We start from the raw sequence: 26,967 nt of genomic DNA on the forward strand, positions 1-26,967 counted from the left end.
TTATTATTCTGTTGGTTTATTCTTGTTTCTGTTAGATCCTTATTTTCCTCCCTGCCTGCCTGTCTTTAGTTCAGCTGGTGAGTTTATTTTGTCATATTGTGTTTATTCCTTGTGGTTTCTGTACTCTTGTTAGGTCCTGTTTTCCTCCCTGCTCTCCCTCTCCTTCAGCTCAATCACTCTCATGTCTCTCACCTGTGCTGATTATTCACCTGCCGTTCTCTCCGTTCTGTCCCCTATTAAACCTGTCAGTCTCCTCTCCTCCTATGTTGGATTGTTTGTTATGTTCCCCTTGAGTCTCCCGAGCTTCTTGCTCACTTCCCGGTCTTTGTCTTCACCTACCTCGCATGTATGTTTGTTATTTTCATTAATAAATCACTATTCACTCCAATATGCGCCCCACAAGCTCTTGTCTGTGTTTTGGTGCTGCTACAACCTCCACCAATCTCCCGGTATAACCCTGAGGGGGTCCTTATACCAATAATGCATTGAAAAGACTTGCTTTTTGTATTTTCACTAATGAAATTAAGGTTGTGTGAATCAAAACCTATGTTTTAGAGAATCTAACATAATGGAAATCAATTCAGCTCAGATTTGACAAGTATAGATATTTAAGACGTTGAATTAAAAATGATCAAGTGCAGTTGATAACCTAAAACAAACTGTAAAACAGCTATAAAAACTTAAACTTCATTGACTAGTTCACACACCTTTTTTTTTTAGCTCTTTCCTCAAGTTTTCCATGCAGGTGAGACCAAGAAGTTGTGGTTACCGCCACCAAACATTGATTATGTTGTATGCTTTGGGTTATTGCCCCATTAAAAGACCTATTTGTGCAGAAGCCTTAACTTTCTGTGTAATGTTTTGAGATTTTGCAACAAGCTTTTCATATAGTGTTCTTTCCACGTGATGCCATTTATTTTATGAAATCCCCCAGTCCACCCTGCAGTAACACATCCATGCATTATGATGCTGCCACCCCAGTATTTTACATTTCTGATATTTTTCTCAGGTTTTTCTCTCCAACTGTACCAGACCGTGAGAGAAAAACACTTGACCAAATACTTCAGTTTTAGTTTAATCAGACCACAAGACATGTTTCCAACACTTATGCTTATGCTTATTGGTATAGGACTCGTTGCACTGTGGATAATGACCCTCATTCCCATGCCGATTCCATATAAATGTTTGGACAGATGAACATGGCATCTTAATGCATTGGATGTAAGACAAGACTTTTGGTGGCTGACAATTAGCTTCTTGTTTTGTGTTTTTATGATGTTACACAGAAAAACCAGCGTGTTTAAGATGGACCCTAAATATACTGCTCAAAAAAATTGAAGGTACATTTTAAATCAGATCTCAGTTGAAAAAAAATAATAATGAAGGATATTCATAACGATATTAAATGGGTTATGTGTTAGGAAGGTACAAAATCTGAAGAAAATGAGAACTATCAACGCACAAAGAGCTTAATCTGAAGTCACAGAGGAAGTTAAAACTGAAAAATTAATGCAGAAGGCTAGTCCAATTTGCTGAAATGTCATTGAATCAACTCAGTGTGGTCCTCAGTAGTTTGTATGACCCCCACATGCTTGTATGCATGCCTGACGATGTCGGGGCCTGCCCCTTATGAGATGACAGATGGTTACCTGAGGTATATCCTCCTAGATCCTAACCAGGGGCTTCGCTGAGCTCATGGACAGTCTGAGTGCAGCCTGGTGCCGTCGGATGGACCTGAAAAGGACCTCCCAAAGATGTTCTACTGGATTTAGGTCAGGTGGGCATGGAGGCCAGTCAATGGGATCAATTCCTTTATCCTCCTGGAGCTGCCTGCAGACTCTTGCCACATGAGGCTGAGCATCATCATGCACCAGGAGGAACCCTGGATTCGCTGCACTGGCAAAGGGTCTTACAATAGGTCTAAGGATAGTCTTCAACACCGAGCCACCACCAAACGATCGTGCTAAACAGTGTTGTAGGCAGCATAACGTTCACCGCAGCAGAGTGAACCTGCTCTCATCTGTGAAAAGAACAAGCGGCCAATGCCAAACCTGCTAATTCTGGTGTTCTCTGGCAAATGCCAGCCGAGTGCAACGTCAGTGAACATGCAGTCTACTAGAGGACATCAGGCCCTCAGGCCACCTTCCTGTAGTCTGTTTCTAATGGTTTGGTGAGAGACATTCACACCAAGGGCTCACTGAAAACTCGCTTTGTAGGGCTCAGGCAGAAGGCAAAGGAGCAAATATCGGTCCTGCTGATGGGTTAAGGACCTCCGACTACCCCGTCCATCCCTCCTAGAGTACCTGCCTGTCTCCTGAAATCTCCTCCATGCTCTTGAGACCGCGCTGGGAGACACAGGAAACCTTCTGGCAATGGCACCTATTGCTGTGCCATCCTAGTGGAGTTGGACTGCCTGTGCAACCTCTGTAGGGTTCAAGTATTGCCTCATGCTACCACTAGTGACACTGACCCTGGTCAAATGCAAAACTACTGAAAAGCAGTAAACAAAATGAGAAGGGGAAAATGTTTCTGGCCTCCATCTACAAAACCATTCCAGATTTGGAGTCATCTCATTGTTGCCCCTTTAGTGCAAATGTTTTTAATTTTCCAGAACTGCCAACACGGATTAACAACTCGCTCTCCTCCTGAACTGACCAGATCATTATCCTAAAATTCTGACTTGATAATATACGCTGATTAAAAGAGTTTTTTTTTTTTTAAACAGTTTACATCCAAAGAACAATTTAGAGAACAGCGGGTTATTTAAAGGATAAAAACTCTGCTTATTTGGATGCAGCATATAAAAAACAGAGGGGGGATGACCTCTAGGCATGTAATCTTTTAAGGGGGAGGGTTTACATAACATTAATCGTACATTTAACCTTTTTGACTTTTTCAACATTAAAGAAAGCGTTTTCCTCCAAACGGAAACACAACGTACTATAATTTCTGAGTAAGGTAAAATTGGAAAAAAAAAAAGTCTTGAGTTCTGCTTAAGAAAAAAAACGCATCAGCTGAACCTGGAGGTAATCGTCCAAGGAATGTTCATCAACCCGCGCGCTCCCTCCATCAGCAGATTTACATCCCCTCCTGTTCGCCTCATCTTTCCAACTTTTGCTCTCACTCTATCATTTGATGGATGACCCCAAACAGCTGTCAGCGTAGCAATGTTTAATGACTTCTGCAATCACAGAGTCACGTCTGCAGCAAACACACGCCTTTATGCTCCTCTGTCTCATGTGAAGGAGCAGCATGAAGTCTATCAAAGAATTGCTCAGTCACTAAAAGGGGGTTATTGGTTGAATTGAAACAAATAAGGGAATGTGAGTTTCTCATTACAGGAATTTGTTTTCTAATCTGTGTTACCCAATGCAATATTCAGAAATATTGCTGGAATACATTTATATGTATAAAAAATAACTTAAAAAGCATCGTATAGCTTCATTATAATTTTTTTTAGCTGAAAGCAAATAGAACAAATTAAACCATTTGCATTTTTAGAGCATATATATACTTGGAAGAAACACATTGCATTGTGATAATGTTCCTGGAGCTGTTAACAAACCTCAAAGGTTTTAACTCCCAACTTGATAGAAGACTCAAGGATGCAGTGAATAAAAAATGGATGCTTTTTTTGTGCACATACTGATGACGCTGAAAGCCTTGGGCCAAAAAAAAAAAGTGCTTTTTTTTTTTTCAAGGCTACTTGACAAAACCTACACATAAAATGTGGGAATGAACTCTCATCTGACTTGATTGTGTTTCAAACATTAGAAGACGACTTTTCCCCTTTTTACATTTATGGTTAATACTAAAAGTGGTTTCAAGCAGTGATTGGGTTTCTAAATGCTTACCTAAATCCAACCTCTTAACCAAACAAACTTTGTGTCAGACGCCTTCCATCACAAACACAAACCAAGAGCTTATTTTTTTGCTTCGCGGGCCAGATAAACACACACCTGACACTATTATGTTTCCGTGCCAGAGAGTGAAAAATCAATCAAGACCTCACGGTGAATAAAGAAATCATGACAGCACATATATATCATTCTGATGCCTCAAGGCTTTCTGCAAAGCTAATAAAATTATTTGTCATTTGAGTACTGTTTTTATTACCATCTGTTGTGTTTGTGTTCGGCGGAGTTTTCTTGGTGGGCTCTGACTGTGAAAAATGGCAACGAGCGCTACAGAAACACCCATCATGTTGACAACTGCCACCTTTGTAAAGCATCATAACTGTACTTTGTTTTATGGCCTTCGTGGAAACTGCTCGTGCCGACAGCAAATGAGCACAATGACTCAAACTGTTTACTGAGTGACTCAAATGTTTGAAATAGTATGTAAAGGCAATTTATTAAGTGATAATGATACCATTTTACAACTTCTGATAAAAAAAACCACGAACTACTATGCTTTTCAAAACTATTCACACCTCTTTTTAACTTTTTAATGTCACAAACAAAAACTTCTGTATAATTTGTTGTTGTTTTTAATAATAGACCAAAAAAATTGGTCATAACTACAAATTAAAAAAGTTAATTGGTAATTATGGCCTCTAACAGTTCTTTTCCACGATTGTCCTGTATTTAGCTCCATTGTCTTCCCATCAACTGTAACCAGCTTCCACGTCTCCCCACAGCATGATGCGGCCACCACCATGATTGACGTTGTGCGTGGTGTCTTGAGGATCTTAGTATTTGTCAGTCTTGCCATTCTTCTACAAAGGCCAGATTTTTGGAGTGCACAACTAACAGATTCTTCCACCTGAGCTGTGTATCTCTGCGGTTCCTCCAGAGTCAACATGCACCTCTTTGTTGCTTGTCTGTTTAGTGCTCGGTCAGTTTGAGTGGCTTTAAGTTCTGCCTATACTTTTTCTATTTTGAGGTGATGGATTGTCAGGAGATTGGGATAGTATTTGATAACCTGGTCTTGCATTTAACCGCTCCTCAACCTGACTGTTGTGTTCCTTCGTCTCCACGATACTGTTTGTTTACTAACAAACTTCTGAGGTCTTAAAGAACAGCTGGATTTATGCTTAGATTTGTATAATTGTCCTTCCACTTTGCAATTACACTATACTTTTTTTTGTTCATCTGTTAAAAAGAAAAATCGCGAGAAATACCTTGAAGGTTAGTGATCCTGTCTGAGGAGGATCAAGGGGTTTGAAAACCTTTGGAATGATTAAACACAATGCTGGTTATTAAAAAGGACAACTTGTCCATTCCCTACAAGTTATCTCGGTTTTGCAATTTGTTTTTTATTCACAAACTTAAACACACTAAAAACGACTTTTATTAAAGTTCTATTTATCCTACATAAGCAGTTCTCTCTCTCTCTTTCTCTCTCTCTCTCTCTCTCTCTCTCTCTCTATATATATATATATATATATATATATATATATATATATATACATATATACACACACACACTCTGATGAGCATAATTGGAGCAGTGTTTCACAATCAGTGATTTTCACAAAAATCATATTTCACATCAGCCTCATTGATCACATTTTGTCCTCAATGCTGAATGTCTTGGTGTTTTCTTGCTGTGCAGTCCAAACCCGACATTAGGAATACATCACCTGAGATGAAGCAGAAAATGGAGTATATGTTGAGCAAGTACTTTCCTCGGTTCACTGAGCATCGACAACATCAGGTTAAGCGTACGTGGTCAAGCAATCATGTGAAATGTTTTCAGTGCGAGATCCCCTGGGGTCGGCGAGAAGATGCAGGGTACACAGATCCACATACTCTTGTCAGCTGGTCAATGAGCCGCGGGTCAGCCGATGCGAATCTGCACAGCTTGATGAATTGAATGGTGAAATCTGTCTGAGAATGCATTGCCGTCCCACAGTGAGTGGCTCATTGCTCAGTGGAGGTGGAGTGTGTGGGAGGAGAGGGGGTGGGGGGGGGGCAGCAGCAGCAGGAATTGCTCCATCTGAGGCTAACAGGGCTCGCAGGCAGAGAGGGCACATCTGGGCAGCTGGCCGTCCACAGTCTGTTGCTACGAGGACGATGGTCAGCTGAAAGTCCAGCTGTCATTTTGTGCTCATCAGATACTAACCTTTTATAATCAAAATATTCAAATGTGGACTCTCTGTTGAACTATTTTGTCAGACGATCCACTTGGAAATACAACAAGACATTTGTTTTCATAAACAAAAAGCTTCTCTAAACTCATGGTTTTCTCCTTTATGATATCACTACAGTTTTCTGAACTTTAAATGTACAGCTACAACAGGGCAAAGGCTGTCAGACTTTAGTTTCCCCAAAGATTTGCAGGAGTTTGTTCACCAAGATGGGGGAATGCATAGTGTTAAAAGCTGAAGCAAAATCCCCCAAAAGAAGCCTTGCATGGGTTTTTGTGCCCCCAAGATGCTCGAGCAGATAATTAAAAAGAGTAACAGTAGTGTCCTCCATCCTCTGTGTGCCTGGTAAGCAAACGGCAACGAGTCAAGCTGGCCCTGTACTTGATACGGCCGTATCAGCGTGAGGTGCCCCAAGCAGGCTGTTGTTCAGGGAAACGCCCCGGGGTCTTTGTGGAGGGGATGGCACAGACCCTGGCCATGTCTCCCACCATGTTTTATTTCCCGGGATGGAGCCCAGGTGTACAAATGAGGCCGCAGTTTCTCTTGCATAGCTGCGCCCCTGTTCCGCCTGCACCAGAAAGACTCATGGACTCCTGAGTATGAGCAGGCCTTTAACTCTTTGAAGAAGGCCTTGACATAGTCTCCGGTCCTCAACCCCCCCAGATGCCAACCTGCCATTTGTCTTGGACACAGACGGCAGTGATGTTGGGTTGGGGGCGGTGCTGAGTCAGGTGGGGGCAGAGGGCGAGAAAGTGGTGGTGTTCTTCAGTAAAACTTTCAATATAGCTGCACGGCTGTACAGCAGAGTTTCTACTGGGGCCGGATGAGCGGAGATGTTGAGGACTTTTGTCGCTGCTGTGACCTCTGCACGGCACACAAGGGTCCCCCCACTGCCCAGCTCCAGCAGCTGGCAGTGGGGGCCCAAATGGAGAGGGTGGCGGTGGACATAATGGGCCCGTTTCATGGCACAGACAGCAGTGGACTATTTTACAAAATGGCCAGAGGCAAATGCCATAGCAGGCCAGGAGGCGAGGACTGTCACAGATGCTCTAGTGGAAAGCAAGTTTCCTAGATTTGGAGCAGCTCAGGTCATTCACAGTGACCAAGGCAGAAACTTCAAGCTGGGTATGTTCTCTGCTATGCGTGAGCACGTGGGCACGCAAAAGACTCGGACTACTTCTCTACATCTGCAGAGTGATGGGCTTGTCGAGCGGTTCCACAGAACCTTGGCAAAACAGCTCGCCATCCTCATTGCAGACATCAACGAGATTGGGACCATCTCCTCCCTCTAGTGTTAGATTCCACCTCGTACACACCTTCCCTGCTCATGTTGAGGCAAGAGCTGTGGATGCCGGCAGAAATGGCGTTTAGAAGACCCCCAGATGCACCAGCGGTGCCACCAGGACCAGAATACGCCAGAAGGCTTCAGGACCGAATGGAGTCAGCTCATGCTTTTGCACCTGACCATCTGCGGGAGGCCAGCATGAGACAGAATAGAAACTGTGACATGAGGGCCAGAGGGAGAAACTTTGTGGTTGGAGACTTGGAGTGGGTGTATAGCCCAAACAGGAAGAAGGGCCGATTTCCTAAGTTAGACAGAGACTAGGTGGGGCCTTGTGAGGTTTTGGAGAAGCTGGGTGAGGTGCTCTATAGGGTCCAATTGCCACCAAAGGGGAGACGAGTGGTCCTCCACAGAGACAGGTTTGCTCCATACTGGTGTGATGCATGGTCTCATTAACACCTTCCAAGAGGAACAGGACAGCCACACCACCAGTCTCAATGACTCCCATACTACCTCCCCACATTCTTCCCCATCCCTTAACTCACCCCCGTTCATTCACAGGTTGCTCCAGGACGGACAGGTTCGGCCACCTTCGTTCACATCCAAGGCGTCCTCAAGGCCTTTCCTCCCCACCTCTGTGTGTTTCCACCCCTTTTACTTTTCAAATATCTTCCCTTTGTATACTAGAATCAATATTGTACCCTCCCTTTGATCAACTGCATCAGGCCAATCCTTCACATCCAGTTTCTGTTTGTTAATGACATTTACAGTCTACATGACACATTTGTCATACGTTCTTTGAGCATCACTGGAATAATTTTGGATCCAGTGTGATAACATAAGTTTTCTGCCCTTTCAGGTTATTTATCTGGTAAGCTTTTTCTTATTTGATCCTTTTTTTTTTTTTTGCCTTTTCTTGTCTCGTCTGTTTGGTATTCAGACTGCTGGATTTTGACTTTTTGTCTCCTTCGGTTGTATTTCCATCTCCACCAACAGCTTTGTAGCATGATCTGAAATACAGTATTTAGCTTTTAGGGATTCATAAAATAAACAATGCAAAAACTCTTTTAAGAGTCATAGTGTGAACATCCCTGTTTAGGGAAGGTGTTTACAACAAAAGGGGAGCTGACTGGAAGAAGCACCAATGAAAGGCATGTTCTTAAGACCATCATCAGCTCTGAAACATGACTGTGTCTGTTTTTCTCTTTGACGACTGAGAATAAGCTCCAAATCTGATCCCAAATGCTGGATGTAATAACTTATCAGCAGGTCTTACATGTCCTTGCAGACACGGGAAGCCATTTGTTGTTATAAAATCAATTTTGTGTCTTGTTTTTATTGCTTTATATTTGAACTAATAGCCTCATGAAAACTCCTAACCAACTGAACTGAGATTGCTTGTATCCCATTTCCTGCCAATATTGTAAGTTCATTTTGACCTGCTTGGATGTTGTTTCTTCAGCAACACTTCGCACTTTTTCTCTTTCAGAATAGTTGGAATGAACAAACCGAAGATAATTAAACGCAATTGTCTCTGAATGTTTTGAAGTGTTTGTGTTGCTGCTCTCTCTTGAGGGCTGAAAACTGATTTCACCGTGAATGAAAAGATATTTCTGGCTGTGATGTTTGGTGAAAATTAATTCTCGGAATTGCTTTTCCACACTGAAGTGAGGACTTTATTTTGACCAGAGAAACAAGAGAGCGAGTGGATTACTCAGAACTAGACCATTTTAAAAAGCTTTTTTAAATTATTTTGCGTCTTATCATTTGCACATATTCAAATTAGATTTAGTGCTAGTAATAAAATGTTTGTCTATAGCTCGAGACACGTCTTGTTTGTAATTACCAACGCTGATGTAATTTTCTCCAGAAGTTTGTTATTTCAGTAAAACCTCTGTTAATCTAATAAATCTATTGTTTCTATTTTTTGAGAATGAGGTTATCATGGCACAAAAATAGGTTGTTTTAATGCTTTACACCTTTCTATTATCCAGCATGGCTGTAATTAGACTTTGGGATCTACGTATGTCAGTAGGTCAAGTCCTGCTATGCACAATTCTGTAAAAACGTTTTTAAAACCACAATGCCAAATTCTTCTTTTACTTTTTTTGTCACACTTGATAACCTCAGCAAATACAAAGAGCAGTTCTTTACTGTAGTACATTTTATTAGAGAACAGAAGCCATCCAAAACCAATGTGGCACTAAGTTGTTATTGTTGAATAAACAGCTTGCCCACAGAGATGTAAGATCCAAAAAGGGCCAACAGCCTGCCGGCCTGCCACAACAGCTTATGCAGTTTCCTAAACGGTCCTGTTGCTGCTGTGAAACCGCACTGAATTTTTACTTCCTCAGGATAGGCATATGATTGTTGTATTCTGTTCTGTTTTTGGTCCGCTTCTCTTACTGGCTTCCATGTTTGCAGGTTGCTCCTTTTTTGCCAAGATAAAATACCAAATGCGTCAGACTGGTTTGGGAACCCTGGGAACTCTCATATCATTGGCTAATGAACCAGGAAGTAAACATGGGCTATGCACTGCACCAAAGCAGCACCATACCTCTTATTTCGAAAGGAGACAAAATTGACCAAGACATTGTTGATGGAGAGGACCAATTGTTTATAGGGAATGTCGCTTCTATCCTGGGTGACAAATGAGAATGATTTAAGTTGATTTTACCGTAAATTTCTCACTTATAGCTCCTTTCACTATAATATATCCACCTCCTGTTATATGGAAGGGTATTGTATTTTTCAGACCACAAGGCGCACTGGATTATAAGGCACACTAATATTCTTCCCGTGTGTAATATCACTCTGCCCCTTTATGTACACAGCTCTCTCCTGCGAGAGAGCGCTATCCGTCTCTGTCGGGAGGACAGAGTAGTTGGACTTCACTGCCTTGTTTCTAACATTAGGCCAAAGTTAATGTAACTCTTATGTTAAATTAACTTACTAGGTTTATTGTTGCTAGCACGTAATCCGGGCGCAGGATGCCAAAAGGCTCCCACATCCTCGGCCGTACTGTGCACATACTGTGAGCTGCGCAGACTCCACGCTGACTCTCTGCTGATGTTACCCTTCATAGTCGAGCGTACCTTTGCCTACATTTCTTGTGGCAAATTCCTACAATTCCCACACTTTCTGCCAGTGGGACGAAGCGGTGGAATGGATGGTAAAATGTGTGATTAGCTAGCTGAGCACCTAGAGCCGTTTCTTTTCCTACCTGTCAGGGTAAAGAGAGGGACTGTGATGCTACGCATCCTTGCGACCGCCTGCTGGGAGCAGCTCATTGTATCAAGTTCAGTGTCACATATAAAACAGTTCAATGACTTCTTGCCTCCGAGAAGTTTATAATGTGACACATGTGCAGAGCCTGCACAGAGTCCGCCTTGAGTAAACGCGAACCTACGCGAAGTGAAGTACAGCCGAGTATGTGGGGGCCTTTACATGAAAGCACTTCTAGTTTTGACATTACAGTCAGGCAGTCTTATAGACAGCTAAATGGGGCGATCAGGTAGTGACACAGTGTACCGTAATGCTCCAAATATCCATTAACCAAAGTCGTACTTACACATTTTAACAGATTTTTGAGTAAATTGTACCACATAAAATGGGTCAGTAAGCACAACTTTAATCATATATAAGGAGAACCGGATTATAAGGCACACCATGAATTTTTGAGAAAATGTAAGAATTTCAAATTAGCCATAAAGTCTGAAAATTACGGTATTAAGTAAACCCTTAAAACTCTTAGGTTACAGTGAATCTTTTTGTTTGTTTTTGTTGTTGTTAATGGACAGGACTGAGGAGATGGTGCAAAGTCATGCAGAGGAACATGTAAGTGAGATTTAAAAAAAAAAAAAAATCTGTAAAAATCCAACACCTAAGGACTTGTCCCAGCAAAAAGGGTCTGACGACGTCCATGTCCACTATGGTATAAAAGAACAACACAGTATTAAACCTTATCTGCTGTCATATTTCATGGTGGGAAATTTAAACAGTTCATTATCCTGAGTTCATAATTCATTTATCACCCCCTCCTGTAATGTGTAACGCCACAAACGTTCATTGTTTAGGGACTGGTTTCCTCTCCTGCATGGGAGATGAATACTAACACAGTTGTAAGTCTGAACTCACATGCAAAAGTTACTCCAGCGAGTATGTTAATGAGCCGCTTAATTAGCAAGACTGCACTGAGTTTAGTTTCTCATGGTCACAGGGCAGAAAGAAAAGGAGATAGATGTTGAGCTTAGGGAAGGGAGAAAATCAATATCTTGCCATCTGGTCTCTTTGGGCTTTTTTTAGTAACTCGATGCACAGGTGTTAATCACCGAGTCAATTGTTCCATTAATCAAGTGAGGAGTCCCAGAACATCAGAGACAGGTATCTCTGCCCTCCCCACTGCTGCGTCCTCCTCCTGACAAGCAGATAACCATCATCAAAAAGAGAGAGGAGAAAGAGGTGACTGTGCTACAGTGGAGCCAACTCTCACTGGGAGGCTGTCAGACGGCGTTCCAGCACCTAAACGTCTCCCGTCCCGATCATCTTGTTTCCTACACTGGCAGTTTGGGGCTGATGAGCCCAGTTATCTTCTGACAGTCTCTGTCAGTCGCAGGCTGCTCAGATCGCAGGAAACAGAGAAAACAGAGTGGATGAAATTTGCAGACCGCTCCGCAGCTAATCTTCTGTTTGTGTCGAATGGATTTGTGGAAGATCTCAGAAATCTAACCAGTGTGTCTGTCTGCTGTATCTATTAGGCCTGGTGGATTGCTAATCCATAAAAGTTCTGCCTCTGCACAAACTGAAAAGCAAAGAGAAAGTTCATTCCTATGCATTGCTAAATACAAGGTGCTGTAAAAATGTACAAGTACTAAGATAGTTTAAAGTATGAAGTAGTATTAATATGTCTAACTTTATCTTTTCATGCTCACTTATTCACTTTATGTTCAGAGGAGTAAGAAGAAAATGGAGGTCGTAATGTTCGTGCATTTCAAATCCTACTTGAAGGCAGCACTACTTCATCATTATGATCCTATTAATATCCGTTTCTCATTGCAATAATAAACATAATCACTAGTCTATAAATCTGAAATGGTGAACAACAGATGCAAAAAAAAATTACATTTTACTATTTTTCTGCTAAGATCATTTGACAAACCTGGTTCTATTATATCCCTGCTTCACTTTGTGGGTGTAACATATCCACCCATAAAAGGACGAACTGCAGCTTTATCTACAAAAGATTACTATTATAACCAACAAAAAGGTTTTAAAATATTGAACACCTGTTTTTAGGGTTATGTCATGTCTTTAAATAATGCAAAAGCAAACTTTATTATATCCCTTCTAATTGAGCTAACGTTTAGGTTGTATAAATTATCTGTTTCGTGAGTTTACAGTGATTTTCTGCAACATATTTAAGGCTTTGTTTTAAATATGGTCCGTGGGCAGATGTTTTATCCATTCATCATCTAACCTGCTTGTCCTTGCAAGGCCGCAGGGGGTCCAGAGCTTATCTCCAGCGGTCAATGGGCATGAGGTGGGATACGACCCCTGGACAGGTCGCCAGTCCATCACAGAGACGTGCAGAGACACAGAGGACAAACAACCCTGCACGCACTGTAATGGTCTCCTCTGAAAGAGTGGGTTGCTAATATTTGCTCATTTAACATTGTATTAAAGGTAAGGCAGCTATTACTGAAAGTACACTGCAAAAAGGGAACAAAAAGTAAGTAAAATTTTCATGAAATTACTGTATTTGTCCTTGATTTGTACTTGAATAAGCAAGTAAATTAGTATTTGACCCCTAAAATAATATAATTAGATATACTGCACTTTAAATAAGATGATGGAGATTAGTTGTTCCTAATTTAAGTGCAAAAATATAATTCTATCTGTATATCATTTGAACTTGCCTGCTCAATCAAGGACAAATACAGTCATTTCAAGAAAATTTTACTTACTTTTGGTTCCCTTCTTGCAGTGTAACTAGACAAAAACACATAGCAGATGAAACAATCACTAATCGAGAACAGTTGTGACCGAACGACCGTCAGAAATAAACCAGAATAGAGCCCAAGGAAAAAGGGGTTTCACAAACCATCACGAGAATTTTGCACGTCTTTAAAAAAACAACTTAGTGGCAACAGAGCCCAATAGAGAACAGAAAAGCTAATTTAAAACGGAATATTAAAAAATAAGCAAAAAATATCCCATAAAAGGACTAATAAAGGACAGGGAAAATGTCACCCAAGAAAAATTATATAAATTGTGAAATCATTGGAAAACAGCTTCTGTCCTGTTTAGTTACTATTAAAAATTCTAACATCACAACTAGTGAATAAATATGTTTAATGGTGACATAAAGTTTGCTAACAAAGTTAGAGGTGAAGCCTACTAGAACATTAGATGGACATGAAGGAGGACTAATGTCAGAGCTTCAATCGGCGTTATTCATCCTTTCACATTCTGTAGATACAAAATAACCCTTCAGTATAAAGGACCAGAGGAGCCGATGCTGAAGAGGGAAGATAAATCATACAGGAAGTACAAAAAAAATCCTCCCTTTTAAATTAGAAACAAAGACTGAGGAAGACAACTCACCTTTCTGGCGAGCTGTCTTCCTCAGTCACCTCCGCCGTCAGAAGGCTCATATCCCTGTGTCATGGCAAGCTGACGCTGATGTGGCAGCACAGCATTAACCTGCTATCTGCTATCAGTCTTACACGATTATTCCCATTTGAGACCCCATTAAAGCTCGATGTACGTAATTCCTCTGCCTGAAATGAGCTCTCTTGCCTAATGTAGTCTACTTCTTCATCTGTATTTATGCCTAATAAGAACTTTACATTTACCAACTTTCACAACCTACATTTCTAAAGAATAGTAGCTACAGTGCAGGTGTATGGGTTGCCTGGGATGCTGTTAGGGGCTATTTGGTCCTGGTACCACAACAGAAGCTATGTCTGGGTTCTCAGCTGACATTGAGCTTGATCATAGTGGGATATGGACTTGACAAGGGTTGCTCCTCTTCATAGGTCCTGTTTGTGGTCTTCATGGGCAGGATCTCAAGGTTTAGTCGTATAGAGAAGGGTGTCCAGTTTCCGAACTTCAAGGTATCATGTTTTTTTGGGTTGTTTTTTTTTTTTGCAGGTGATGTGGCTCTGTTGGCATGCCCCAAAGGAGGCATGCCAACAATTTGCATACAAGTGTTTGCAAAGATTAGAGTGATTTCCTTTAAGCCTTAGTCCATGGTTCTGAACTAGAAGGATGGTGGATTCCCTGCCTTAAGCAGAGGAGCTCAAGTATCCTGATCTCATGTTCACAGGGGGTGGTAGGATGGAGTAGGATATTGATAGCTGGACTGAGGTACTCATCTGCAGTAATGGGCTCAGAGTAAAGATGTGCATCATGGACGTACAGCTCAAAAATCCGCCTGATCCTATCATAACCGTATTACAGTAATGAAGTTAATCTCTGGTTAGTGTTTCTGACACCTGGTTGAATATAGGCCATGAAGAATTAAGACTGTTCTAAAGGCAAAATGGGATAATACCTGGTACCAGCAAGGGGAATCTAATAAAGTTCGTCAGGCTATGTCTTTAGCTCATATTTAGTGTTTTGTTCTAAATACATGGACTTCAAAATGTCCAAATAAATTAGGTTTATTGTGTGCCCAAGATTATAATTTTACTTTCTGCAACATAATTAATGTGTTTAGAGCAAAATGAAGTCTACGTGTGAATCTTAACAGCAAAAGCAGACACCCAGGGATCCTTTTTTACACTTCAAAGCTTATTATCTCTCAGAGGCCTTGGAAGAAAGAGGCATGGGTCATGGTTTTACTGTGAGAATAACAGAATAGCTCAGAATAGCATTCACACTCTGCAAGGAAAATTAGAAGTGCCTACATCCCAAACGTATCAATATCTCTGCGGCTTTTGCTCCTGTCCTAACAGAATGTGCACGTCACTTTAGTTCAGTCTGAAAAGAGACATTTGAGGGATTACAGCATCCTAACCTCTGCAGCTGCCCCTTGTCTAAATGATAAAGACTGATATTCAACCTGCTCATAAATCAGTGAATGTCCTCTCTGACCCTGTCATTTCTAAATGCAGCGTGCAGTTTAAATGTAAAGATAAAAACTATCATGACAAAGACGTAATATGAGCCCGGGTACTCATCTGAACGGTCAGTGCAGTAAAAACTGGAGTAGCACCGACCCTCTATTTTAAACTTCCTGCCGTATTCTGTCCTTAATGGTTTTGAGCCACCAAACGTTGTGGCCCTGCACAGTTTAAAAAAAATCCTCCAGCAAAGGCACGGGGTTATTAACGGCATCAATCGGACCCCCAGATAAGAGGCGAGAAAGCCCGAGTACGAGCCGGAGACAAATAAAGGTGAGATGCGAGATTTCTCCTTCGCCGAGATAATCTCGCGAACAGATGAGCCCGGCTCGGACACGTCGCCGCGGCTCACCAGCAAAACAAAGCTGACAAATGCAGCAAGTGTGAGATGAGGGGGAGATTATGAGCGCGGCGGAGAGAAAAGGCCTGCGTGTGGCGAAAGCTCTTAACGTTCTTGGATAGAGAGACGGGAACTCCGTGGATGCGCGCCTGTGCACGACTAAGAAGCTCAGCCGAGTGTCTCCTCCGACTGATCGCCCTGCCACTCTTCTCCGGAGGCGTGCAAACATGTTTAAGTATTTATAAGTATATGCACGTGTTTGTGCATGTTTATGTTTCGGGCAGACACTGACTCTTGTCTGGAACAACCCATCCGCCTCTCCATAAAAGATGAGGAAAAAACACACGAGGTGTGAGTTGCCTTTGAATTAAACAGGCAGGGAGAGCTCTTGTTATCAGTGCTGTTGTTTGCTTTCCAGTTTAATTTGGGTGAGAAGATGTTGCCCCGTTAAGCCTGCGCTACTGTAAGCTTGACAGCTTGAACTCCTCAGGGTGCAAGGTTTGGGGAAAGCAGGTTGAGGCAAACACGAGAAGACTTTGAAGAGGCTCTTTAGTTTGGAATAGAACAAACACGGGCTGGGTTTCAATTCCCTGTGACTTCGTGCTGAATACGAGTTTTGCTCTAATGACTTCTGAGCCTGCAATCCCTCCAAGATTGTCACATCGAGTTTCTGTGGTTCCAGCGTGGAGGTCGGCTCTGGGTGAAAATGAGGGGAAGAACAGGAGCGAGAGGACGAATGAGAGCAGCAGATAAAGGCGACCAAAGCTGGTAGAATACCTGTCACATGCTGGGTAAAAGAAATCCTCTACCGAGGTTCTCATTGTTAATCCTACATTTACACATAGTGTTTTTCAAAAGTATTCATAACCCGTGAACCTTTCCACACGTCACATTACAACCACAAACCTGTGGTATGTCATGTGACGGATCAACACAAAATAATGCAGAGGCGTGAAAATGAAAGAAAACATTACATAATGAAATAGAAATTCTAAATGAAAATCATCATATATTTAGTCCCCCTTACTACAATAACAGCTTTAAGTCTTTCATTATTGTGTCTGTATAACCTTTTCACTTCTGGTGACAGAAGGTTGTTCTGTTTTTTGATCAAAATACCTGAAGCTTGGTCAGATTGGATGGAGCTGTGAACCTGTGAAGATCAACTTTTAAGTCGTGTCACAGATTTTCTGTTGGATATAAGTCTAGATTGTGACAGGGTCCTGCTAGCATGTGGATATGCTTTGATTTAAACCATTCCCTGATGGCTCTGGCTGTGTGTTTATGGTCTAAAATAAATCTCCTGGAAGGTGAAACTTTACCTCCAGCTTCATGTCTCTTAATACTTCAAACAGGATTTCCTGCCCTGTGTTTAGCTTCCACTCTAACCAACGTCTATCTTTCTCTGCAAAAAAAGCACTCCCAGATAATGATGCTGCACCACCATGCTTCACTGTAGGGACTTTTCTGTCACACTCGCAAGCAAAAAAAAAAAATCCTCTCTTCGAATACTGCTCTCCTTGTTTGTTCACTATGTTCTCTGATAAACCTCAGAGAAATGCTGGATTTGTTCTGAGTTTCTATAGAAGTTGACATCTAAAAGCAATTAGTGTCAGCAGAATTTATTCATGGGTATTAAATTAATTGGGGGGAAATTTAACATCATGATTTCTTTTTCTTAAAGATACAGTTTTGTTATTTTCCCCATCATTTTATAGTTATGCACTATTTCATGTCTTGTCACATAAAATACATTTATATCAGTTCTGTAATGAATCAGAAGCTGGAGAGCTGGTAATTCAGTCAGACACCAAATGATTTAGGAATATTATTAATGTCCTGGTGTATTTGAGTCGGGATCGGACTGGAACTCTCTCAGAAACCACTGAAAGGAGGAGAGACAGGTAAGTGGCCGAGACCAACTCAGTGGAATGAAATAAACTCTGAATGAAAGCCATTAACCGTCTCAATGACCGGGAGGTTGCACTGGTCTTGACAAGCGGGTCCTCGGGTTCCACAGAGAAGAATTGGATCCGTGAACTACTGATCCACTTGAGGTTGTATGACAGAGGGACACAGGCAGTAGAGGAATCCAATGGCTGGGCTTGGTTCGTGGGCTTGGTACTCAGGGGGAAAGGCTGAGGTCTCCAGTAGGACACAGGCAGAAGACAAACCCGATGAGAGAATCGGTAAAGGGTAGCACACACCGGGAATAAGAATCCCAATAAGAGGAAGAGGCAAACGGAGGCTTGAGTGAATAACGAGGTCAGTAGAGACAGGCAAGGGCACAGGCAGGCGGACTAGGTCAGGAGATGAGTCCGGGTTCGTTGTCCAGAAACAGAAACCAACTGGTGAGTCGGACAAAGACAAAGCAAACAGACAGGAATACGCAGATGAAAACTGGTCACAACAGGCAGGCAAACAAGGAATGCTGGATGGTCTACTCACGCAAAGGCTTTCAGGGATCTGGCCAGGGCAGCCTTAAAGCTAGGGTCGGCAAAATGCACACCAGTTCCATGTGTGTCCCCATTTACACTACCCTTGTTAAACCAATCCATGCCGAGCTCGGTCCGAGCTTGGATCAGTTAACCAAGCCGAGCTTGGTTCTGACGACCGTTTACACACCACACTATCCTGGTTCCTTGGTTGCTCCTTGCCTCCTAGTGACAATCTGCGGTACTGCTGCTCTCTGGGGTTAAAGGCAGGACAGAGCAAATCAAAATGGTGGCACCCGTAACATTCAGGATGTTATGGTTAGACATAGAGTCGGCTTTTGGGACGTGGATGAGACAAACGAATAAGGATTTACAGACGCAGGAAACAACGACAGACGCTGAGGTTCGTCACACTGCTAAGCAGAATCATCTCTGGAAATCGTGTGGCACGGTAAGGAAGCTAGTATTATTATGAATGTCTGAAATTTGTCTGAATGGAGTGTGAATCGGGACGTGCAGCCAGACACACCGGAAAAACCGCGGACAGTCAGCTGACTGTAAGGGGATGACGCGGTCTGCTCATGCGCTCTTCGTTATCAGATAACCGGGATAAAAAAAAAAACAGTCCGAGACTTGCTCAGGAACTGGTCTGCAGTTAGTGCAGTCCGGTTCAGTCTGCTGACCATTTACACACAAGAGTTATATCGGTTACCGAGCTCGGACTGGTCTCGGCTCGGTTAAAAAAGTCTAGTGTAAACGGGCCTCTAGTCACTCTTCGCCAAGCTACCCGCTAACCCAGCCGCTAAGCTAACAGGATACATAAACACTAGAAGTGTGCATGCGCAGCCAGCAAGCAGAAACTCAGAAGGAAAGAGCGCACACACACTGGCGTTACTTGGCTTGTGGGACAACCAATTGATAAGGTGATTCCCCCGGACCTTGAGGGGCAGAGAGGGGTGAGTAAATAATGTCTATGGGTGAGAACAGGACCAAAGGTCTGACAAATCCATGCCATTCGGATCAAAAAATAAAAAACAAACTAGTTAGGAGCTTTAAGAATTACTACAAACTACAACCAAAGCTTACAGGGTTTTTAAAACCACTGCCAGTGAAGATGATCCTGTTGAAGGACGCTCTCAGACCACTTGAAGGAGAGAAGGAGGAGATGCATCCAGCTGGGCTGGCCGGAGGGCAAAGGAACGGACAGGAGCAGCTGGAGAATCAGGCAACTGGCGGCGTTATGTTTTGCCTTCATAACAATGACCCGGTGTTGGGCAAAATTCAGTTCCTCTGAAATAAACTGCCCTGCAGCATTATGTCTTTATTCTGAGAAAATAACATCAGCCTGCGAGGCGGATTATTCGGTCCACAAAGGTCAAGGTTATTTTCTCATTGAACTTGCCGTTCCCAGTAAAAGAAATACGGATTAAACGTGTTCTCGTTTGTGACACAGTTCTGTGTTTTGGGTCTTTTTTGTGACTTCTTCAGCTTGAGTCTTGTTCACTTGAACAATAGTTTAAGCCAACCCGTATTCAGTCTTGCTAACACTTTTTTTTATACAAACTGCTGGAAGCTCAGTCACTGGACACGACAATTACAGCTTCCTGAAAAGTTTTCTCCTCATTTTTTTAAAACCACTAATGTAAACTAGCCTTTAACCCCTCACTGGATAAATAGAAGACTATTCTAGCATAGTTTCCAAATTTATGGAAATATTCCAAATGGGTGGGAGAAAAAAAAATCCAAAACAATAAGACAAAATATGATGTGATTAGTCTCTCTCTGTTTTAGATCTTGGGAGGACAGATTGTTTTAGAGAGACAAAAGGCAGGTTGAAATATTCTGTTCTCTTGTGTAGCTTTGGTAAGGAGGAGCTTCAAAACTAGACAAATAGTTGTGTATAATGAGCAGAAGAAATAATGTTACTTCATTAATAAATCTGCTGTAGAATCAGCCTCTTCAGCTTTTCAACTGTGGCCTCTTGACTGCAGGAGAACAGATTATTTTAGGGGGAACTGAATTTCACACAAAACCAGGATTGTGTCAAAATAAAAGCACAAACTGACTCTCCAACTCATGTTACCTGAACATGCATCCTTTGTTGTTTGGATTTAAAGTATATAGTCATGGCTTTCTCCACAAAGAAGATTAGGGGAAAACCATTTCTAAAAAGACAAGAGTGCTATATTTATTGATTTCCAGCACTCTGTTTAGTTTTTTTTAAAGTTTTAGTTGTGAAATGATTTAAAAGAAATATGCATCTGTTCGTTCCTTTACCTAGAATATAGTGCAAATCTTTAAAAAAAAAAAAAAAAAAAAAGGAAAAAAACAAACATTTAATGTTTTTTTTTTTCAAACAAGCCTTAGTCCCTGATGTGGCTGTCTCAGGTTTAACTCCGGTCTTTGGTTCTTTTTTCTGTATATCTTCCCCCCTCTCTCAGTCCCCCTTTACTGTCAGCCTACTTTTGATGAAAGGACCACTAGTGCCCTAAAAAAAAAATGGATCAGTGATATCTGGCATTCAGGCCAGGTCACTGTAGCTTTGCTGTTCAAATGGGGTGTCTGTATGTCTTTGCCCTTGCATGTAATTTTGTAAATAGATCTCAAGGGTATGTGGAGAAAAAGCGTCTAGATGGTTTTCATTGCAGTTTCTGTTTTATTGGTTGGTTTAGTAAATCATTTAAATTGTGACACTGATAGTTTGCTGCCATCGTCACAGTTTGTGGTGCAATAAATGGGGAAGGTGTTTATGGGAGGGCCTGCCAGACCCCTTGGCCCTGGGGCCTACCAGCAGGTTAAGTAGGCCCTGGGTCTGGCGTCTACACACTGGAGGATGTCACCGTCACTGCAGACAGGATCATTACGAGTTCATGAACTTTATTAATATTTCAAATTCACATAAAATCTAAATAATAGACAATATCCTAAAGAGGACAGTCTAATAAGTTTTAGAAACTGTCAGTATTGGGGCTCTTTTTGTTATTTATCCCATTACAAGCCCTATTCTCTTTCAGCTGATGGCAACGCTGATTTTGGCCTATTGTAATTATCAGAATTAAACTTACAAAGGTGTACTCATCCGATGTTAATTTAGGATAAAATGCAAAATAACATACCCGGATAAAGTCACAGATGTTCTATCTACATCAGTTCTGAGACCCTTTGGTGATCAGTTTGGATGAATTAGTCAACTTGTTTGCCCGCAGCCATTTAGTCATCTCAAAGGTCTCCATGTCCCTTCTCACTCACTGAGATGGATTAATACCAAGAAACGCTCCAATGTCCCTGTGCTCTTTCGTCTTTTTTGCAGAACTGGCAGAATGTAAAATTCCCCCTTTCATTAGGAGTACAAATGGTACCTTTGACAGCCAGTGTCAAAAACATGCAAAGGGTATATTAATAAGCGATTGGAGAAGCACACTGGAGGGATAACCTCAGCAAGGCCTTAACCTTAATGGCCATCTTTTTCATGAATTTTTCAGCTCCTCATTAAAGGGTTTTTGCCATTAAATGTGCGTTTGTTTGAGCTTTACTTAGTTAAAAAGGCTGACAAATATGCAAATCGTAATGTAACTGCTGCATATCCACAGAGCAGATTTGCAAAAAAAGAGCTAGTGGCCAACGGGCAATTTGATAAATGCTGCCTCGGGCAAAACCGGGAGACATTTGTTGTTGCCTGAAGCTAAAGTAAGTAAAAGTCAGAAGTGTTACAAAATCTCTGCAGATGCTGTGTGAAATCCCAATTTTTCCCCCATTTTCTGCAAAGGCTTTAAGAAGTAAACAAGTGTAAACACATCAAACAAAATGTGTTTAATGTTCGAGCTTTCCCGGTTATGAGATGAGAAAAAAAAATCTCCCAAGGGTACAAATTACGTGACCTCACTTTTCCCCAGTCTACACATTATTTCCTGCTGTTTTTGGGATGCAAATGAGGTGCCTATTTGGTTCATCGAGCTCTGCTGAAGTGGAGAGGTAAATATTTACATTATGTGGACATGGTGCAGTGCTCGCCACATTACATGATTGCATTAACTCACACCGTCATGCACGACGACATTGTATCAACGGGAACAGTTAGGTTTGCACTTTTCACAGCAACTTGGATTTTAGCCACGATTTATGAGTGCTGGTCAAACTGCTAACCATAATCCTGTCTCTGTGAAAGCATTCGACTAAAAAAGAACACTGATATTTAGATACAATCAAGATATAGTTCGGCTTATTTCAAACATCAAGCTGTGAGAGTATCGAAGTTGATGCAACATTGCTTCTTATCTTGCCCTGTAGATTGGTGTAGGAAAATATGTGTTTTCTATTGGTCTTAAAACACGGAGAAGAGAAGCACATTTTATTTCAAGCCCTGTCACGCATATTAAATACAGTTTTGCCCTTAATTATTCATACCACTGGCATTGTTGGAGCTAAACAAATTTTAATTGAACCAAGAAGTTTGTTTAAAGTAGGACACAATACAGACAACAGATAAAAAAAAAAAACATTTTATGAAATGAATGTACTGGTCAGAAATTATGGATTATTAAAGGTAGAGTCAGCGAGTTTTCCAGAAGTTTCCCCAATCCATTTCTGAATACCTGCGCAAGCGCAAGACTCGTCTTACCTGTTCTTCCGCTCTACAGGGGATCGCGTGAAAAAAAATCTTCCAAATCCACTCTGGTCTTGTTTCTGTCCACTGAGGCAGTCCACTCTTCTTCTCATAAACATGATCGCCGCTCTCTTCTTGCGACTGTCAGCCATTCTTTCTGTCCTTGAAACAGTAATCCATGCTTTTATATCATCCTGCCAGGATTGCTGTTATGGACTCTGTGTTAGAGTGAATCAGTTTTTGCTTTCTTGTTTGCAGCTGGTTCAAAACGCTGGTACTCCAAAAACAGAGCATATTAGCCCTATTCTGGCCTCACTCCATTGGCTCCAAGTACATTTTAGAGTTCATTTTAAAAGTCTTATTTTCGTTTTTAAGTGTTTGAATGATTTTTCTCCGCCGTACCTCTCTGAGCTTCTTCATCCCTACTTGCCCTCTTGGAGGAAGCTCAGAGGGCTTTTTCTATTGTTGGTCCTCAATTATGGAATAACCTGTCTCTGCACATTAGACAGGCTCCTTCACTGCCCACCTTTAAAACTCACCTTAAAACCCACCACTATTTTTTGGCTTTTACCATCAGCGAGACTTAGTTTTCATTTTAAACTGTTTTTTTATTGTTTCTTTTAAGTGTTTCTATGCGTTACCGGTTTTAGTTTAGTTTTTTAATGGACGACGGAAGGCAAGTCAAGTTTCTCTAGCCTAGTAGAGAATGAAATATAGTGTTAATTCAGATAAACAGAATTCTATAGTGATGTTCTCTGTATGTTCATTTCCTTTCTGTTAATAAATTATTTTACTTGAAGAGAAGTTGTTACTTATTTATTCTATATGTGTGCAGAGCTTGCTGTTAAAAGAACGTCAATGCTCCAATCATTCCTTTCAACTATTGTCCCAATATAAGCCCTTGGGCTGATATTCACCGGACAATACCTAACAGACAGTTATTTATTGATCATTACATAACTTTAAACAACAAATATATGAAACACATTCTACAGTAGTAGAGTAGGTACAAATGAGTACAGTGCTATCTCTAAACTTTTAACCTTTTGGGAATTTCTTCTTATTTTTCTTCTCTGAGCTCTTTGCAAACTCCTGGCTGGTGGTGTGCCAACATTCGCATGCCAGTGTAACCTCATTTCTCACTCTGCTTCACACAAAAAATTTCAAAACCCATCTTGAGAAGTTTATACTGCAAAGAAGGAGGCTGCTTATGTAAGAACCTTTTTAACAGTGTCTGAACCAGAGGGCATTAAACGAAGCGGAGCAGCAGGGAGAACCGGGTTGTGTTTGGCACATTCGTGGCAACTGAAGTGGTGGGTTTGCCTTATCTCGCAGTGTGAGTATGAAGCCGTTTTCTGGAACTGCTGTCGTCTGAGTTGAAGCCAAAACCTCACGCTTGCTGCCAGGGCACAACAAGGGTGCAGCAGCACAGCTCTGCGAAGAGAACATTTAAATGCCTGCCGTTAAACTACGCCCTGTGGTATGATGTGACTGTTTGTTCACATCATGGGTGTTGGTGTCCTTGTCAATAGATTGTGCACAGTCAGCGAGTTTGCTGCATATAACCCTGTTTCTCTGTGTTGTGACTTCCCCTTGCCCATGGCTCTTGACCAGCTGTCATTGGGAAAGATGAGAACTCTGTCAAATCAAAAAGAGCACAGCAGGTTATCTTAATGTTTACGAAGTACAATGTCCTGCAAAAGTATTCATACCCCATAATCCTTCAGTATATGTAAAGCATGGCACAAAGGTAAACCCGGCAGGGCATAGCTGTCCAGCTAAACTGAAAGGCTGGGCAAGAACAACATTGATCTCAAAAGCAGAAACACTTATGTTAACAATTAGAGGCTGCAAAAGATCTGAACCTCTCCTTTCAGCAGGACAGCAACACTAAACTTATAGACAGAGTTACAATGAAAGGGTTTAAGATCAAAGAAACTTTCTCTTATCTTTCTAACAGAGAAATTTTAGCTAGTTTAAGTGAAGACCTGTGGCAATACTCTCCATCTGATCTGCCTGACCTGAGATTGAATGATCTTGCTCCGCCGTAAAGAAGAAAGTTATTAATACTTTTATTTGAAAAGAAATTTCAAAACTGATTCTACATCTCAGTAATACACAACCTTCTGTTGCTCTATCCCATGAAATTAAGGTAAAATACATTGACGTTTGCGTTGTTAATGTGACAAAAAGTAAAAGTTCAAGAGGCGCGTTTACTTTTGCGAATCAGGTACTACATTGACAGACTTGATTAGAGGGATTGTGATGTTGGAGCTATGCTATTCTCCAGTGACGTGGAGTCAGGGGAGGCAAGTGAAGCCAGGCCTCACTTGTCATCATGGAAAGAAAGAAAATATATAATGATGATAACATAATATACATTTTGATTCACTCATTTGTAATAAAAAGTATTTTTTTATTTAATTTCCTAATTTTTTATCATATTTTCTTTAAAATCACAGACATTTCGCTATTTTCCATGTAAATCCTTGGTGACGCTTGATAGCGAAGCCGGTGAGGCCACAGCGAGCTTGGTCTCCCCTGGGATTGTGCAATCCCATGTTAACTGTGCTGGCTTCCATTCTGTGATGCATCTTCCTGTCTCTAGATCATAAATGCAAATGTTCAAACAGCTATGAACTGGTTTTCCACAATTTAATGTATGTGGATTACGAATTGTGTTTTGGTCATCAAACTGTGTGCAGATAACACGTTTTCGTGCTGCTGGGCAATCATAACCGGCAGAGAACTGGTTGTAGGTGAGGCCGGCAGTTCCTTGGCCTCTCGGCAGGGGGCGCTCAAGGGCCACTGCACCTGATCCCAAAACTGCAGAGTGACAGCAAGTTATGGATGTTTTATTAGCGAGTTATGCTAAACAAGTAAAGCACTAAAAAGACTCTAAACGTACAGCTGGAGCAGGACTGATCAAGGAAGGCTTTCCTCCCTGGCAGTGAGCTCCATTGAGACTGAGAGACTTTTAAAACTGAAGAAGATAAAGAGAACTTTTACTGGAAAATGATGATATTTTTGTGCAGAAAGAGAGCCGCATGGACTGCATTTATAAATAGAGGTAAGACAGCGTTAATTATTCATGTTTTGTTTTTCTAATGAAATGTGCGTAATGTGGGTTATAGTTTTTGAATGTGTTACAAATGCAAAAATCCATCATAAGTCATAAACTGTTACCAGTCAAATGACAAATTATTTTGTTTTATTTTTGTTCATCAAAGAATAATTATTTTTCCATGTCTCTTGGTGAATTGATTTGGCCCAATCAGTCTCCTTCAGCACTTTGCAATGAATCTACTCTGTAGAGTGTATATATTTATAAATCTGACTCTGATGATGTCAGTGCCTCACCAGCTATGAACCCTACAGCACGTCACTGCTATTCTCACACCATAAACAGGGCTGAACACAGATCACATGTGAAACCTGAGCTCGGTGAAGGGACCCAATGTCACTTTGTTAAAGCTAGGGTCAGCGATTTTCCCAGAAGCTTTCCTCAAGTCCCTTTTTGAATAACTGCACATGCACAAGACCGTCTTACCTTGCGCTTCCGCTCTTCAGGGGGATCGTGTGAAAAAAAATCTCCCAAATCCACTCTGGTCTTATTTCTGTCTACTGATGCCGTCCTCTTCTTCTCATAGACATGAACGCATTTTGCTTCTTGCGACTCTTAGCCATGTTCAAAGTATACGGTGATAGCAGCGGAGCTACAATGAACGGCTAATACCGAAGCTAACCGCTAAGCTAACCGGAACACTAGAAGTACAGGTGCGCAGCCAACAAGCGGAAACTAACAAGGAACATACACGCACACTGGCGTTACATGAGTGTGTCAGAATGGTTGACATGTGGTACACCCAATAGATAAGGCGCCCCAGAACTTGAGGGACAAAGAGGGATGAGGGCAGGACCATAATTCAGAAATCCCTGCTCCTCTTTGCAAAGAGCAGGGATTTGTCAGAGTTTTTACAGGCCTGCATCTCCCACAGAGATCTTTTTTTTTTTACCCTCCTTTTTCTGAATACATAATGTATTGACTACATTCAGGATGGAAGGACCATTTTATCCACTGCAACAAAAA

This window comes from Fundulus heteroclitus, chromosome 23, assembly GCF_011125445.2.
Source record: "Fundulus heteroclitus isolate FHET01 chromosome 23, MU-UCD_Fhet_4.1, whole genome shotgun sequence".
NCBI lineage: Eukaryota > Metazoa > Chordata > Actinopteri > Cyprinodontiformes > Fundulidae > Fundulus > Fundulus heteroclitus.